Below are 19,553 nucleotides of genomic sequence, written 5' to 3' on the forward strand. Positions count from 1 at the left end.
GCAAGTTTAAAAGGTTTATTTGATAATTTAAACAATATATATTATATCACGCTTTATAATAAATTAATAATTGAATAGCACACTTAATCTGATATGATGAAGATTAACAACGGAGAATCTGGCACTAACACACTTCTTATAATCACTAATGAGTGGACATGAAATGGATAAGATAGCACACTGGTAAATAGGAACAAAAGTATAATGTGGTAGAGAATGCTTTATAGAGTTCAACTGGATGTAATGTTGAATGAAAATGCAATACAGAAAATACTCAATATGATTTCAACAAACAAGGTAATCACTTTTCTCTGGCAATCCCCTCCCCCCCTTGATGCAATGCAAGGAAATGGAAGGAAGCACACAGTTCTCAGAAATGCAATCAAATGTGATTCAGTTCAATCCCAGCAAGCTTAGACAACAGAAAACAGATAGGAGTTTTGAAAACACAAGCCCAAATTGCTTTGATATGTGCTGGCAATGAATTAAAAAAATATGCTAAACGCTTTTAATTCCCTTACAGAGGTTCAGGGTGAGTGGTATCTAGTTAATATTAGTCCAGGCTCACACTAGCAATGATGCAGGGATAGTTAGCAGGTCAAACGAATTTCTGGCAAATGGAAGGCAAGCAGCAGCAGTTTTTACATGTGAAGAAATTGCAAATCGCGGTAAAATTCGCGGATGCGTGTTCCGCGATTGCGGTAAAACTATAAGGGGTAGGAATGCGGTTCTTGGTACGATTCAAAGCTACGATTCTAAGCTATCAGAGGAAAGTTACTGCAAGTCTCTAGCCCAAACGGTCGCGGAGATATGAGCGATTTAATAAAGGTCGTTTTTGGGTTTGCAAATTTCAAAAGCTCAAAATGACAAGTGCAGCTTGCAACTAGAAATGACAGGTGACAGCTAGGAGGCAGTTCTACTTAGGTTAATTAGATTGAATTAGATTAATTTAAACTAAGAGATTGGATCTGCACAGTTTTCTAGGTACTCACACTATATTCTTGAGTGAAATGGGCCTCGCCATGGATCTGGTCAGGGTTTTAAACTGGACTCTGGTCTGGTCTGGTCTGGCCTCTGCACTTCACAGTGATCTGGGTCAGCTCTCTCTGCTGGTCTGGGTCTCTCTGGGTACAGCACTGCTTTCTCTCTGGTCTGGTCTCTTAGTTCTGGATAGATAGAAGTCTCTAGTTTGGCTTTCTGGAGGTTGATGGAGGTAAGTATGGATTTTTCCGGCAGAGCGTCCCGCTGCAGATGGATTTGGAAAGTCCCTATCTGTCCTGTCTGTCTGCTTTTATGTGTTTAGAATGTGGGTGTGTTCTAGCATCACTGACCCTACCTCTCTCTCAGCTTCTAATTGGTCAAACTTCCATTTATCATTTGATTGGGGAATGAACTGTGAGTCAGAGTGATGTCATTTTACAGCCTGCAGAAAGTCCACTCCTCCTGTCAACTTACACACAAATCTAGATTTGAAACAAATACATATTTGCAGAGGTACATATTGTTTTAAAATCATATGCACCCATCATGCATTACAGGAGGTATACCCTGTTCAAACTCTGCTCTTCCTGGGAGCTTGCATTCAGAAATGGCACATATTTCACTTTTTAACTGATTTTGCAATTTCTGACATTGACCCAACTTTACATACATGTGTGCAGGGAGTAGGGACATTAACTGATGAAGTTTCAGATTTTTAACATGCATACATTTAGAGTAATATCCACTTTTCCGCTGACACCCCCCTGAACATGCCACCGGGTCGAAAAACCTCTTAAAATGTGGGCAGAAAAATCACAAGAATTATGGTATCATTTATAAAATTTTCACATGTCCGCTCTATGAGTTATTCATCTTTTTAAAGTTATGTTCTGGCTCCAAAGGGGTGTGGTTTCCCAGGTCACATGGTATAGAAACCAGTCTTTCCAGTTTCTGCCAAGCCAGCTTGCTCTCACAGGCAGTGCCCCTCCCAGCTCCTGCCAAGAGGAAGCTACATTTTACGACTGCGGTAATAAAAACCTTTGCCTGAGTGAAGAGGGCTTTGTTCACTCTCTTGCAGAGCACAGGTAATTCAATTATCAGATAGATGGCATATCCTTAGTGTGGGCAGCAAAAGGAAGGTTGGCCTGGGAACACAGTGGTGACTCAAGTTTCCCTCCTGATGGGGGTAGTTGCCAGGCAGAATTCAGTTCCTTAAGCCGGGTTTCAGATAAAATGTCACTTTTTGTTCCCCAGTTTCTGCATTCAAATAAAACTAAACATTTTTACATATGCAGCTAGAAGGCTGATTCTAAGTTTAAAACTATGACATTTAAACAGTTACAAAGGCATGTGACACCAAACATAGCTCACTCATTTAATCTAAACATTTTCGATTTTAGTGTCTTTAAATCCAGTGCAACTTAAACTGCTGACTCCATAGCAGTTTTGTTATAAGCATTGTTTTGGGCTCTTAATTTCCCAGATTTTGTAGGCACACAAAATTCCATTCTGCCAAATGTCTGCTGGTGTTCAGTAAATATTTTGCACATATTGCAATGTTTGAAAATAGGCATTTTGACTTGCCTTCAGGGAAACAGAGTGGTTTTAAAACGCCGGCTTTTGGATAGTGGTGAGTACTGGTACTGCACCCATTTTTGGGATTTAAGAAATTAATTCCCCACAATTCTAGGTTGCATTTGGCAATCAGCATTTCCATTCCCAATGGTTTCAGACTACTGTGTGGGTAGTCCAATGGTGGTTTTAGGCAGTTTCCTTCTGTGCCCATAACATCGGCAAAAATGAATGGCAGCCTATTCTTCATGCATTTCCCTGTGCATTTTCTGGGAAGCTCTGGCCATCATGATGTTTTCATGTCAGTACTGCACAGTTTTGAGGTAGGGCTCGGATGCATGGGTAAATACATCCCAGAGACCTCTGGTTGTCCAACTGGGATACTTAAAGTATGCAACCAATCCAAAATATGGCCATCCTTATGGGTAGGCACCAGAATAACTTGAACAAATCCGAGATCCATATACGCCTGATTCACAGATGTAGCCCTGTGATCTTGAGGGTCATTCAACCAAAAGTTAAAATCTCCCAGTATAATAACTTTAGCAGATGATTCCACAAATGAATGCAGCAACACAAAGAATTGCTATTCAAAGGTAGAAATATTATGAGGCAGTCTATAAAGTAGAATACAACTATAAGACATTCATGGGATAACCAGAAGCTTAACAAGTAATAATTCCACCCCATTGGGGGCTTCAATATCAACTTGATGCATATGCAAAGACTTACGAAATATCATAGCAACACCACCTCCGACAAAGGAGGTCCTATCCGCATCAATGATCCCTAGGGGCACTGCTAAGTCCAAGTCAGGGCCTGACATGTCTGAAAGCCAGGCTTCAATTACAAAAGCAATATCGAATGTGTTATCCTGAATATAATCATGCATTGTGGGGAGCTTGTACTTTAGATGTATTGTCTCATGCTTCCATATGACCCTCTTATCTCTACTTTCCATTGGGATGCGTGTATGGTGGTGGAGGCTTGCGTCAACTTGTGTATTGCTTATGCAAGGTGGGGTGGCTTGTACTTGAGTGGTGTTGTCTAATGCTTCCACATTCCTATTTCTTTCATTAGGGACGTGTGTAAAGTGGTGGAGGTGGGGAGATAACTTGTGTATCGCTCATGCATTGTGGGGGGCTACAAGCACAAAGATACTATCGTTCTTACCCAGGCAAGTGTAAATGTGTGTGCTTTTTCTGGGGTGTTCAACCATTGCAGTTGCTTCCTCTGTCACTGGCATTTACGTGCCTGGTTTGGGAACAGGACGACCAAGTGGACCAAGCCAACCAAGAAAATCAAGGCAACCTGGGTGCTCACATGATGACCATGCTGTGCTTGTACTGCTGTTTCACCTTTTTGTATTGGTCATGGTGGGGTAAACTTGTGTATCGCACATGAATTTGGGGGTGGGGCAATTTGTGTATCACCCATGAGTTGGGGGAATGCTTCTGGCAAAAAGTTAAAAGATTCACCCAGCCTAGTATAGATATATGTGCTTTTTCTGGTGTGTTCACCTTCTCATCAGTAGCAGTTGGCTTCCTCTTCCACTGACATCTAGGTGTCTGGCTTCAGTACACCTCAACCAATGCAACAAGTGTGAACAGGTCGACCACGTTGCTGATCCACCTCATTGCATTGGTAAGCACGGCAGGGTAAACTTAAGTTGTGTGATATTTTAGAATGACTGTCTGCATTGAATATAGACTGTACATATGTGTTAATTCACCCTAATATGCACATAGTGGGAGCATATGAGTGAGGAATGGATGGCATAAACGAGAGAGCAGATAACTGCCCAACTCACTTCCTCTTGACAGTGGTGTCTGCTTTTAGAGCACATTTGCAGGCAACTTTGCTCAAGCAGATAACCCTGCGCATTTGTAATGGAAATGGCGCACATCAACATCACCATTAGTATTTTCAGGCTCTTGGACCCATCTCATGGCAGGTAGTAGAATGTAATGGTTTATAGTGAATAAGTCAAATTCAAAAAAGTCGAATGCAAAAATGTCAGAAAATTTTTTTTTGAATGTTTTTGTTGTTATTTTAATGGGGAATTCCCTCCCAGTCCCCTGTTTATTTTTACTAGCTAAAGCCAAAAAAACATACAAATTAAAAAAAAACACATTTGAGTTTTTTTTTCGACATTTTCTTTTTTTGACATTTTTGGATTCGACTTTTTGCATTCAACATTATGACTGGCTACCGAATGTAATTGTTGTGCTGCGAACATTATCCATGCAATCCATGCAACTAGGTGATGTGAAGTCATGCCATAGGTATGCTGTCATGTCAGCATATAGACCCTCAATCATGGCCACATTTGGCTCATGATTCTTTACTTCTCTGCACAGGTCATTATATTGGAGCAATATGTTTGAACTGCATATTAACAAACAGTGCCTTCACTCTGATCCCAAATGCCTGTCCACCATCCACACAAGGATGGATATTAAATGCCTACTTCAAACTGAACCCCACCAAGATCAACGTCATCCTCATTGACCCCCCCCCATCCCATACAGCAACTCATGAAACCAGGGGAGTTGCTAGGTCTGGAAAAGACCCGGGGCTAAGCTGATGTTGGAACTGTTGGGACTGGGGGCTAGCTAGTCTTTTGGCTGTAGCTCCTGGGATTCTATCCGGGGCTACAACCAAAAGATCTGGGGCTATAGCCCCCTTAGCCCCCCCCTAGCAACGCCCCTGCATGAAACAATGGCTGTACGACATGTCCTGCAAGGATTCACCTTGCAGTTGTCAAACTCATTAAAATCCTCAGGCTTGATTGTGGGCAGTAACCTTTCCTCCCAAAAGCACATGGCCGAAAAAGTGCAAATCACGTGGCTGTAGATCTCCACACTCCACAATATCAAACCCTTCAAGACTTCTGCACAGTGGTTCAAGACCCAGTGATTTCACACATTGACGGGATATGCACCCTCCTTAACGAGCTTCCAGCTGTGCACCGGGTCCCCCTCAATGCAGTTCACCACAACGCAGTGTCTCTTATTACAGGCCTCCAGAAATTCAACCATATCTCTTCCATACTGCACAAGCTTTACTGGCTCCACTTTCCGGCCAGAATCATATTAAAAAGTGCACGCATCACTTACAATAAAGTCTCAAATGGAAATTCAGTATACTTTGCAGCTAAGCTTCACACCTCTGGAAACTCGTGCACTGAATGCAGCAAAACATCAAAAGGATGGTGTCTAACCTCGACCTTCAAGAGAAGACTTGCAAGCAGTCCTTCTACTGCCATGCCACGACCATCTCGAAATTAATCGCGACAGAGGTTCAAAATGCCCCCACCCTTCTCAAGTTCCACAAACCACTAAATACTTTCAAGGATATCTGCCATTCAAATCAGAATCCTGCACTCCCTGCACTAACAGTAATGCACTACTGTATAAAATGCCATGTGCAATGCTGTCACCCTCCTGTTGTAAAGGAAGTCTCTCTTGATTTCACACAATACATCCAGATGCAACTTATGATCAGTGTGGGGTGTGGGACAAGGGCACATGACATTACACTCGTGGGCTACCCACATGGCATTCATTTCTTAGGCTCCTTGAGTCTTAGTTAAAGCATGTGCGACCACATGCATGAAACCTGTGAAAATAACTGCACGCATGTGTTGATTCTCCGGGGGCTGTGATCATTTGGCTATCTAGGGCAGGGTCATGAAACAAGATGAAACTCCTTGTGGGTGCCCAAAAAATCATTTACAGCAGCATGAGATGTTCATTTTACAGCAGCATGCCATTTGTATTGACTGATTTCACTGGTTTTGGCACATGCTAAAAGGTGGGCTAATCCATAGCAATTCATGTTGAATGAAAATGCATACATGGTGGCAGGCATATACACTTTTCTGCACAATGAGGTGCAAATGAAGGATTTAAACCCATGCCCGCTATCATTAACATGCACGTTTGCTCTTCATAGTGCTACCATTGTTTATGGCACAAAGGTAACATTAGTGCATGGCATTGCACACACGAGCATTGCAACATATTCCTTGTGTACATTGGTTGGAATGACCTCTCGTGGCTTCATCTTTATAGGTTGCCAACCTACGAGTGCTTGGTAATAACAGGCACTGCACTGTGCCATTGAAAGTATATGCCCATTCATGATCACTGGAGATTGGGCCGGGCGTTAATGCACTGATTATACCCAGATGCAATAGTCATAGGACCGGTGATCAGTGCGGCAATGGACATGTAGTGATCACTTGGTCATTCATACTGGCAAAGCACTCTGAGACCATCGCCAGATACACCTCCATAGGTCCTGCCAGCACTTCTGTATCTGAGACATAGTGCATGGGGGGGGGGCACTGGATTAACCTGTGCAAGGGTGGGTGCCTGGATCATGTCGCACTGGCAGACCACATCGTTTGGTGTCTGGGATGTGAGAGGGATGGTGAGTCTTTCACAGGGAAATCCAGCAGGACATTCAGCTAATCCCTGGTGCACTTGGAGCATCATGCCATTTTCCTGGTGGGTGTCTCGTGGTATGAGACAAAGGCGGAGGCAAGTTATTCCAACAGGGAGTGGGCCACAGGAAGGGAACGCAACATCAGAGAATTAGCTGATGTGCTGGGTTTTATCAGTGGGACTGAAGATGGGTGCACCAGGAGCTGAATTGTGGTACCAGGAGCGAGGGGGCAGGAGTGAAAGTGTCAGCTCACCACACTCACGGGTGGTACAGTGGAAGGGATGTAGAAACAGGCACAGGGGGCTAATGGGCACAGTAACAATCAGGCTAGAGGGACCTGAGGGCAGGAAGCGTCAAAGGGAGGCACACAGGCAGGGGGAAGCAGCAGATAAAAGGTGGGGGCACATGGGGAAAGCAGCAAAGTGTGGGCACAGAGGGCAATGGGGCAATAGAAGAAGAAAGAGGAGAACAAGATGCAACAGCGGACTGTAACTCTCAAACTGGGGCACGCAAGGCAATGGGTGCAGCAGTAGCCAAACTGGGAAAGGGGGCAGAAGCAAGCAATGAGAGCAGCAGCAAGCAATGGGAGCAGCAGCACTCATAGTGGGCACAGGGCCAGGCAATGGGTGCAGCACTAGCCAAACTGGGAAAGGGGGCAGCAGCAAGCAATGAGAGCAGCAGCAAGCAATGAGAGCAGCAGCACTGATAGTGGGCACAGGCCCAGGCAATGGGTGCAGCAGTAGCCAAACTGGGAAAGGGGGCAGAAGCAAGCAATGAGAGCAGCAGCAAGCAATGGGAGCAGCAGCACTCATAGTGGGCACAGGGCCAGGCAATGGGTGCAGCACTAGCCAAACTGGGAAAGGGGGCAGCAGCAAGCAATGAGAGCAGCAGCAAGCAATGAGAGCAGCAGCACTCATAGTGGGCACAGGGCCAGGCAATGGGTGCAGCACTAGCCAAACTGGGAAAGGGGGCAGAAGCAAGCAATGAGAGCAGCAGCAAGCAATGGGAGCAGCAGCAGTCATAGTGGGCACAGGGCCAGGCAATGGGTGCAGCACTAGCCAAACTGGGAAAGGGGGCAGAAGCAAGCAATGAGAGCAGCAGCACTCATAGTGGGCACAGGGCCAGGCAATGGGTGTGAGGAGGAAGAAGTTAGAAAGAAGAATAGAGCTGCAGGATGTGTGAGTGGGTTTAGCCTGAGGCCTTTCCTGGTGCTTGAGGTTGTTTGAGTTACAGTTGGAGCCTCAAAGCTTTGTAGGACACTTAATTCCAGACTTATTGCGGCATTAGCATCTTGTGCATAAAAGCAAGGTATACATTCCTTAATTTTTCCCTTATTTGGCTTTCCACAACTTGGAGAACTGTGTAAGGCATAAACCGATAAAAATATTTTGCATAATCTGTTCCTTTAATACATAGTATAATTAGATGATCTCAACAGCGCATTTAACACAATCTGGAAAATAATCAATGTTGTATTTTTCAAAGTCCGATTCATGGATGTCTCTCTTTTTAAGTCAAATGCACTCAATACAAGTTGGCCGGTAAATGATGTGCTAATTACCATGTGATGGAATTATCATTACGGCTGTGGTGTCTGGTGGAATTACCTTCATATTACAGGTTGACAGCAGTGAGCACAAACCATTGGCGTTAACGGTTATCCGATGTAGCAGACTTTCAGCCGAAAATCAACTTTGAACAGTAAATCTGCCAAATGTCTGCAAATTATCGTCACCGCTGGAAAAGTGGAGAAATTATAGAATGGTAATTCTCCCGGTGGAATTACTTAGTGGTACTGCTTAGCAGAAATAGCGTCATTTCACAAACGGGAATCTCTGTGGCAGCCATCTTTAAAAACGAAATCCATCTTCATTCCACTAATTCCCTTTGCCATCCAGATACCAAACGTTGTGGAATCATGTCAGGAGACAAGGGCAAAACGAGGGTGACAGAACTGAGAGTCTGCAAACCCAAATTCACTAAGGCAGAGCTGCTGGTATTAGCGAATGAGGTGGTGGTCAATGCTGATGATCTGTTTGGGGTAAATCACTGCAAGACATCTGTCCACCGCAAAATCACGTATGGGCCAACACAAAGACATAGTAGTGGCAGGGGTCACTGTGCAGCGAGACATAAAAGACTGCAGGAAGAGGTCGAATGTCCTGAAGGTGCATGTCTGCAGTCTCCCCGCCTCTCATCACTGTGATCATGATTGCCACTGGAGGAGGCATAATGGAGCCACTGCACCTTACCCCATGAGAAGAGAGAGTGGCAAGCATCCTTCACATGGCAGGGATAGAGGAAATTGGAGCAACAGAGGCAGCTGGAAGTCAACCAGATCCAGGTGAATAAAATCACAACATGGAAGCAAGGAAATGTGAAGGCAATGAATGTGTCAGAGCCAGAATATGGCTAACACAGTTGACAATGTTGATATTAAGTCCGTTGGTGGCACACCATCAACAATGCCACAGGAATACGCATGATGACCCATTCCACACCTGGACGTTGCACCATGTGGTAAAGAATTAAAATAAATATGATGACTGTAGGCATCAACAGGCTACTTGCCTCATGTACCCTTGATGGCCAGAAATGCACCATGTCACGATCAGCAACCCAGAAATATCCCCGGTCATGCCATCTGCACGGTGTCAGAAGATTGTTATTACCAGGCCCCCACACATGAGCCAACACATGCACCCTACAACATCAAAAAAGGTATCCGCCCCATGAGTCAGAGTACTTTCCCAAGCATGGCAGGCCACATAGGGCTGTACAGACACCCTCCAAAATGTAGTCCTAGGACTGTATCCACGTGCACCAACAGCCTGGGTGACACACACTTGCATTCAGACCAGGATAGTGACACACATGCACCATGCATCAGCCAGAGACCTAATAAGTAATGTTAAAGGTGCATAGGTAACCTACACCCCAGTGAACTGTGCACAGGACAGGCATGAGACCCACATACATAGAGGGACCCAGACCCCTGGCCGTTCTGTGTGTTCCGTGTACCTGCCACAGTATACGTGACAACTCAATCTAGGCCTTTACTCAAGTTGTAGTTGTTGTTTCCATCAATGCAGCAGTAAACCTGCAACCCCAAGCTTCTCATCTGCCACCCATGCACTCCAGACATCAGCCAGTCACCACAAGACCCAAGCCAAAAAAGCTGATCAAAGGTGTACCTGGAAGCAGCTGCCACCTGGGGATTGAGGACGTGTGAGGGCATGGGTTCCACAGAGTTAATACATTGAGTTTGGAACACAAGTAAAGATCTGGTGGTCTTGTGGGTCGCGTTTTAGATTTTACTTTGGTAATGTATCTATTTACATTGTGTATTGTGGATATTTTATGTCAAAAAATGTGTATCAATTCTTGACACTGTATGCACCCATCCCTTCCTTCTGCACAGCCATCCTGTGCTGTTCTGCCAGCCCATGTCTCACAACCCTCCCCCCTGAGGCTTCCTGTGTCACATCATCCTCAGCAGGCAATGCTACATGCCTCCTGATGCACATATTATGCAGCATCACACACACACACACGGGCTATTTTCCCAACCTTATCTGGACTGTACATCCAGTCAGGTGGAGTTAATGGAATATTCCTTTCAAGAGTCAAATGAGTGTTCTCTGCATACCCTGGTCCTTGTGTGTGCCTCGTTGTAGGCAATTTGATGTGGCGTCCGAGGGTCCCTTATTTGGGTCATGGGCCATTATAGTTGTGGGTAGCCAGAGTCACTTGCAAGTGGAACGAAACCGTGTTACTTGCAAATAGGTATTGGTCGTACTTCTCTGCCCTAAGTGGTGTATGCTTTTCACTTCCATGCAGTTATTTGAGTACACTCTAGTTCCATCAGGGTGTGTTTCCCTTGTATTTGACAATGCACAATGATTGTTCCCATCCTGTTCTGCAGCATGTATGCACCCTCATAGTCTGGATTCTCCAATCGTCCTTGCACATTTCAATGGTTACTTTGAATTTTGTGGCCTGTGTTGTGCTGTATTTGATGTCTGCCTGTGGCAGTGTGTTTGATTGGCATTTTGCATGTCTCTGGACTGTTGTGTGACACTGGGTATGGCGGGGTGCTTTTGTTTCTGCTTCCAGGGTTGCCACCTGGGCCCGGCATCAAATCTGATAGGTAGGGGAGGGGTCGCTCTACCACAAAAATGCATTGTCAGTTATACTATCCAATTCATACTTTCTGCTACATGTGCATGGTAGACCCCCCCCCCTCTTCACTTTAACATTCACCTTTGTGGATAAATACCTTGGATTTAAGTGTGCTGTCCTCTGTGGAGCTCCATGTATGAAGGCAGGGTTCTGCTCTGTACGACCATGGCCTCATGACTTGACCCTGGGAAACGAGCACAGCAGTGTGTCATATTGAGGTCTGCATCACATGTACATTGCACATTTAGGGAATGGTACTGTTTTCTGTTTTGAAACACATACTCTGATACCTGGGGTCCCATTAAAGCCACATGCATACAGTCCAGGGCTGCTATTACATTGGGGAAGTGGGCAGTGGCATAATATCTTGCCTTCATGGCATGCACGTCTGCAAGGTGCTATGCAGAGATGTGCTGGTGCACATGTTTCAGTAGTGCATCCAGCACTTGTCCAAGCACTTTTGAAAATGTTGGTTGTGACATGATATGCAGCATGCCAACGGTGTGCCTATGCGTGCCTGTGGCAGAAGTGCAGGACTAATACCAGCTTCAGCAGCACTGTTTTGGCTGTTTGTATATTTACCATCCATGTTTGGCATTATTTCAGCAGAATTAGTGTTTATTTCTGGCAGCAATGTTATTTCTGGCTGTGTTTCAGCTGTAATTTCACTGGCGCTAATTCCAATGGTGAAATTGGCGCCCATTTTCTGGAATGCTTAATTCGGTGCAGTGGTTAAAGTGATGGTAACTGAATTCCTGGCACTTTTTGCACTTACCGCTGTAATCGTAATGAGGCAAAAAGTGCTGTATGCGTCTATAAATTTTCCTATGCCAACAATCAGAATCATTTTGCCTATGGTGGCATAAGCACTGCCAGAAAACAAAAACTAAATCAAAAAACGGATCGAATCCTGAGAAATACTGCCATTTTATTATATTACAAACACTTTGCATATTTGCCAGGAATTTAGCTTCACCGCCAAAGACTACAATGTGCAGTTATAATGTGCACACTGAGTGCTATTCAGAGCTTCAAGGCTATTTACTTGGCCCCATAGTAACTTCTCAAGGGCAAACATTTCATCAGAGAACAGCATCCCAGCACTCGAAGTGAGCTTTAAAGACATAATGAAAGGCTTTTGCAAAATTATTACCTTTTAAGATTAACTGGACGTGCATTGAAGTTATTTTTAAGTGAATTGAACACTTGTTTCTTGATTCACGTTCCAAAAACACTCACTCCCACAGCAAAAACACTTTCTTTCCACAACTTGTCTCTTTCATTTTAGCATTTTGGTAAGAAAATGTAACAAAGGGAATTAACAAAAAATAGCCAACTGAGTGTGTCCATCTGAAAAGAAAGAAATGGGAGGTCCCTCCTGGAAATAAAACGCACACATTGTGAGGCTTTTTATAGAAACATTGGGAACAATCAGCTAAAACAGCACCTTCTAGAAAACCAGTATTTGTCCAAAAGCTATAGACCCGTGGAAGTGGCTCGTGGTCATACCTCGTGTTTTTCGCATGGCTTTACGTTTAAGATGAGATTGGCGAGCAAGTGAGTGTATTATCAGTTTCATGTGGGTGCAGATTTCTTTTTTTTTTACACAGAATTGTTCAGCTATTTTCAACATCATGTCTTCGTTCAGAAATAATACATTTCTCTTAAAGTTCAGTCTTATTCACAACGTAAATACAAGATCGTGAGCACAAAATAACACATACCCATGACATTCAATTACAACTACAATTTGTTAAAACACATAAAGCAGAATCATGAGAAATGCTCCAAAATATATGTTTTTAAAAAACTTCAGGTATTTAGAGTTGATGGAAAAAATGCCCAGTCGAGAAAATGGGTGGTTGATATAACAATATCGGCGGTGAATAGCATCTTTAAAAAAAACATCATAGCACCCTGAACATGGGTAATCCCATGTGTACCTAAATAGGGTAACAAAAACATGCATATCAGATTCGGCTCCCTGAGGGCACATAGCAGATTTGTCTGCGGTGCCAGGAAACCACATAACCATAAAATGGGCAAGTGGCAAATATTCACCCTAGATTTTAGGAAAAAGCATTATCTACGTGTGTTTGTAACCAAGACCAGGTATTGTACACTTCCCCAAAATGTTTTAAGTAACAGATAGTGTTTAGTAACGTCACGCTTGACCTAGTCACTTTTACACCATCTCACATCCTATCAGGATAGGTAGATAATGACTGCAAGGGTGGATAAGGGCAAGATCTTTAACACATGACTTTATATTCAGAAGGTGCTTCTAAGTAGAACCCACAGGGAAATCAAACGGGCATCAGAACTAGCAGACCTATTGGTCTGCTAGAGCGGGATAGCGGGTGTAGTCTTTGGCAAAACGCCCTTCCCCTAGTTCTAGCATAGTAACTGAACTCGCTCCTCATAATTCTGTGCCATATTGGACTGCAGAGCGAACCAGCGCTCTATGCACTTCCATGGTCAGACTTCGTCATGGGACAATGCAAGGGCGGCCCCCACTTGATGGTTCAAGATGCAATGGCTCTGCTCCAGTTGGTTTCACTAACACCCATTAACCATCCATCTTATGCCTAAACAGCCCAAATGTTTGACGTGCTTGATTACCGCACCATTACATATGAGCGATACCGTCATGGATTTTAAAGGGTGGAAAGGATTGAGACTGATTTAGATGTATTGCCAGTAAGACAACTGTCAGTGCAGAATGCAAGTAGTACACCCAGTTGCTTTTTACTTCTATCCATAGACATTGACGCTAGAACTACATCATTCACATGTAGGAGAACCCCTCTTTCAGTGCAACCAGTACTGGCTGCATCACGCTCTAAACCTTCAATCCTCTCCGCCAACTCATTGATATATTATGAAATAATAAAGGTGCAAGCATACATCCTTGTCTTGCACCTACATCCACCCTAAAGACATCATTACACTCACCCCTGTCCCATATCTAACTGTGGCCATATTCTACTTATACAATGTTGGATCATAAATAAAAGTGAAGGCGGTATAGCCTTACATTCCGGGACGTTTCACTATATGGATCTATCCACCTTATTAATTTTTTGTTTAAAATACATAAACACGAACAATAAGAACATTCTCTCCTGGAACATTTGCTTATATATCACACATTCCTGAAAAAGGTACACAATAAAAAAATCTGCTCCATCTTCCCTTTAATTTTCCTGAATCCACCTGAACTTTTGATATCAAATGATAACCATAAGCCCACTCTCCTAATTGTGCATAAAGGAACTTCCCATACATTTTTGTCAAACAAACTGTCAGAATGCTGTGACCCTGGTCGCTATGGCAACGCTGGCATGGGCTCTGCCTTGCCAGCCACATCTGCCTCCTCCAAGATAGCGCTATGCATAGCCCTTGTGGTCATCATCGGACGTGTCATGGGCCCATGTAAGATGGTGGCCACCACAACGTATGCATTCAGGAACCAACGTCATCTGCGGGCATTGCAGAGGATTTGAGTGGTGAGTGAGGTATGTTCCTTGCATCGCTACATTACGTTAAGCCTAGACGCTTCTCCTTGCTCTCATTCTCTTCTTGTTCCTCGTCCTTCCCGGTTTCCTTCCCCCTCTCTGTGTCTTCATGATCCCCTTCAGCGGTGAGTCTGCTTACCGAGCTATGACGACCCCTGCTGTTCTGCAAGCCAGCCTTCACCCTAAGCAGACTCACAGCTGAAGGGGATCATGAAGACACAGAGAGGGGGAAGGAAACAGGGAAGGACGAGGAACAAGAGTTTTATAACAGTCATGCAAGGGTTTTATTCAACACAAGGGTTTCCCTTGGGATTCCCCTTCTGGGTGCACGGTATACCTGTTTATCCATTGGGTAGTTGAGTTCCCATTAGGTGGCATCCCTCAAACTTGAAGCCTACCGAACACACCACAAAGTACAGGTCAGTGCTCGCCATTACACAATCGATTGAAGGACTAGGTCAGTAGTTCTCTGTCTTTCGCCTATCCCCCTTTAAAAAAAAAAATAGGCACCACTGTGGTGTGTGCCGAACTCTGTGAAATCACACCAGACAAATTACTTACATTAAAATAGGAATTTAAAAAAAAAATCCATACTTGTGGGTCATTAAGAAAAAGGTCAGCAGAGAGTCTACCATAGCCGAACCTCTGGGAATGAAGGGCAGAGGCAATTTACAACTTTGTAAAGTGTAGATTGAGGTCAATACTATTTAAAACATTTACCACTTGAGATTGATTATTCAATGAATTATAGATGTCTTCAGTAGACACACTTTAAAAATGGGTACGTTGTAATCTCCCTGGTTATCATTGTCTCTAATTTCGAGGCATCTATTACTTGCTCTTGAGGCATCTATTACTTGCTCGCACCAGGACCACTATCTTCCAGAACCATTGCACACCCTCATCAACAACAAATGGCAGTAAAGATGAACATGCTGGATTTTGTACCTTTTCTTTCTTCTTTTGACCAAGTTTCTATACAGAATTTTGGGTTTAGAAGATTTCTCATTGGAAACAAATGTATTGATCTCTTGTTCAACATTCAAATCTTACTTTGCAAACAAGCATTTATTGTCACACAAACTATTGTGAGTCCTATTCTTAGATCTTAACCACGTATTTGAACATGTGATCAATGGAACAATAGCACTGCAAAATATTGCTCATTCTCTTGTAAAACGATTCAAAAATCTGAGTGAGATCATGATAGATGATCAGCAGATCTTTAAATCAAGATCCATGTTTGTCAATTTAATTTTCGATCTGTTTTTATAAAGATTAAAATCAACGTTACAAGTACTAATAAGATAAAATATTCTTCTTGCAGACAGCTGCATTTTCAATAGTACTGGTTTGTGGTTGCTCACAAATCAGCGCACACCTGTCAGGTTGTGCAACAAACTTCAGCTAGCCAGATTGATCAAAATATAACCAACTTGTGAATACATTCTCCCTCTGCTAAAAGTAGGATTTGTAAATTGTTAAAGACTGCAATCTAGCTTTAATAGCCTGGAAACCCAATTCAAGAACATTGCTGACTAAAATCGAAGCTTCAGGGGTTCACACTTTGGAAAAGAAGCAATCAAAATTGTGTGCCCTATCTTCATCCATCTAATCCTCTGGATTAGCATCAAAAGGTAAAAATTAACATTCAAATCGCCAGTAGCTAGAATTACAACATTAAGACTAGAAGCTTCATTAGATCTAAAATCAGTTCATGTATTCTCTGAAGCGTCTAGAAGAGGCTGATCAACTTTAGCACCTTGCAGCCTTCAATACATGTGCAGGAATATCATTTTCAGAACTCCTACAAGACAAAATGGAAAACATTATAAATCATAACCATCTGTGACAATTAAAGATTAAGTAAATCCTAGATTGTTAAGTCACCAATCAGGTAGGTCCCCATCCAACTAGACCAACACATTTTGTTCTTGTAGCTCTGATAGAAAACGTTTAATAAACAAATGTGTCAACTGGGTCTATGGGCTGGGTTTCCTGAAGTCACAGAGAGTTGCAATCACTTCCTGGTCCATATAACAAGAGGTCACACATTCCTAAAATTCAGGGTGTCATAATCTATAACCACCTTGGCCTTTGAGTAGGGATCATAGGACAAACAGAACATTTTTTACAAAGTGGAAACACTACCTGTGTGAATGTCTTAGGACTGGTATTCAACAATTGTATTACCCCTGGATCATACCACACTATTTACTAAAAGTCATGTGCCAACCAATGTTTTTTAGTATTAGATCAAAGGCACAAACTCCCATGAAGATATGAAAGTAGGAGAGATCACTTTCTCTCCAACAAAGTCTAGTTTATATTGCTTAAGAACTGGTTGCCCTGACTGCAGCACCTTGCAGCCTTAGATATATGTGAAAAAATATCATGTTCAGAACTCCTGCAAGACAAAACGGCAAACATAATAAATATGACCATCTGTGTCAATGAAAGGTTCAGTACATCCTATATTGGTATATTCCCAGTCAGTTAACTCCCCATCCAACTAGACCAACGCATTTTGTTCTTGGAGCTCTGATAGAAAACGTTTCATAAACAAATGTTTTAAGTGGGTCTATGGCCTAGGTTTACTAAAAGCATATTATAAGTGTTACATTGACTGGAGGCTGTGCAGAAGCCTCGTGCATAGCATCCTCCCCATCTCCATGACGGATGCTGCAGGAGCAGTGTGTCCACAGCTCCCTTAGACGATCGAAGGTAAGCCGTGCTGGGCTTTATTATGCTGAATTGAAAAAAGGAAATTTAAAAAGAAAATCGAATAATTCGAGGGCGAGCGCTTTTGTGATGGAGATTTATTTATAACTTCATCTTGATGCACACATGTTTTACGTGGTTTTTGAAGGTGTACAACTGTATTAGAAGCCACTTGGCTATTGAAATATGCATGGCAAATATCCACTCCAAAATGGCTGATGCATCCTTGTGAAGAGGAGCCACCTGCAGCCCAGGCAGCTGCCCCTATGTGATTGGGTAACTCTTTCATTGAAGAGCTAATCCGGGCACCAGCAAGAGGATGGCAGCCCCTTCAACCTAGGCCCTGTAAGTAAGGCCCCTCATCTCATCTCTCCTCTCTTCTTCACCCTTTAATGGTGGAACTAAATGGGAAGTACACTTGCCGGGCCTTGCATCATCCAGGTGTATCATTAATGTCTATCACAATGTCTATCACACTGGCACTATCTTGGTTCAGGGTCATCAACACAAACTCCCATCTTTGACCAGCGCCTGCTGTCCCTCATTAACTTTCTTCCCACACCTGCTACTCCTCTCTGTCCCTCCCTCCAACTGGTGTACCACGCCCCTGTAATCCTCCTCAGAAATCCTTCAAAGGTGGTGATCTCTTGCATCTAGCCATGCTTAGTGCTTGTTCTGCCATCAAACACTCTGACGACATATGCCTCCTCTTTGAAGACCTTGACCGTTACATGCTTGCTCTTATCGAGACATGGTTCAGTGTCAGCTCAGTCACTACTTTTGAATACTTTCTCCTTGATGGCTATACGATCATCTCCAAAACTCACCCGAACCATGCTGGTAGTGGGGTTGCTCTGATCTTCAGTGAGTGGGTCCCTTATTTCCTCATACCCACCCAGCCTTACTCTACCTTTGAGAGCTTAGTTTTCAAGCTGGTCACCTCTGCCACCTCCTCTATGACCATTGACACTATCTACAGACCACCTGCTGCTACCACCATATTCCTCTCCAAATGGGCTGATTTCTCCTCCTCTCACATCACAACCACCTCTAAACTCCTTCTCCTGGGTGACCTTAACATCCACCTTGACTCCTCAGTCACAGCATCCACTCTCTTCCGTGACCTCTGCACCTCACTCTCCCTCTCCATTCTCTTCACGCTCCATAAAGGCATTTTGCAGCACCAACACCATTCAAGCATTACCATTGCACGAGGCTCTATTTACATACACAGTGACATTTTGATTGGTTGGTTAGAAGAATTCTTATTCAGGCCAGCAGCGCCACACACAGAAGCCCCAGGAACAGTTTTCACATTACACATTGAGGCAGAGAACATGAGGAAAGACACAGTCATCATAACAGGCACAGATGAGGAAGGGATGGAGTGGAGAACAGTCCTATGCATGGGCCCCTCACTGCAACTAAGAGAGATCACAGATGAACAGCTATTTGCAAACATAGTACAGCACAGGGAAGTGCCACAGACAATACTGACAGCCGCAGAAACACCTTCACAGCTACACAAAGAATTATCACAAATGCCGAGTCGACTAGGAACAAGTAACCCACATGACGTAGGGTGACAGACCAGCATAGGGGCAGATAAAATCAAACTCAAACAAGGTGCCATACTCCATAGAGTGAAACAATATCCACTGTCCAAGGAAGTAGATGAGGGAATTTATGACATGATCAAAACACTGCTTGACAAAGGCAGCATTGTGTCTTCTGACTTACCATGCAACATGGCCATATATCACTTGAAAAAAGCAAAAGGATCATTGTGGCGATTCATTCATGATCTCCACCCTCTAAATTATCTAATCGAAGCAGAATATCCGCTAGTGCCATACCCTGCATCAATATTGTGTAACATACCCACGGACACAATTTATTTTTCTGTGATAGATCTTAAGAATTTATTCTTCACAATACAACTACATCCAGACTCCCAATACTTGACCCTGTTTTCATATTGTGGGAAAATATTCCAGCACACATATTTATCTCAAGGGTACTGTGAATTCCCCAGTGTTTTTAAAAGGGTCCTCCAAATGGATTTAGGAAACATCAACATGACTAGTGTAGTTCTACAATAAATAGATTACCTATTAGTGTGCAGCA

This window comes from Ambystoma mexicanum, chromosome 5q, assembly GCF_040938575.1.
Source record: "Ambystoma mexicanum isolate Mex_15411 chromosome 5q, UKY_AmexF1_1, whole genome shotgun sequence".
Classification (NCBI taxonomy): domain Eukaryota; kingdom Metazoa; phylum Chordata; class Amphibia; order Caudata; family Ambystomatidae; genus Ambystoma; species Ambystoma mexicanum.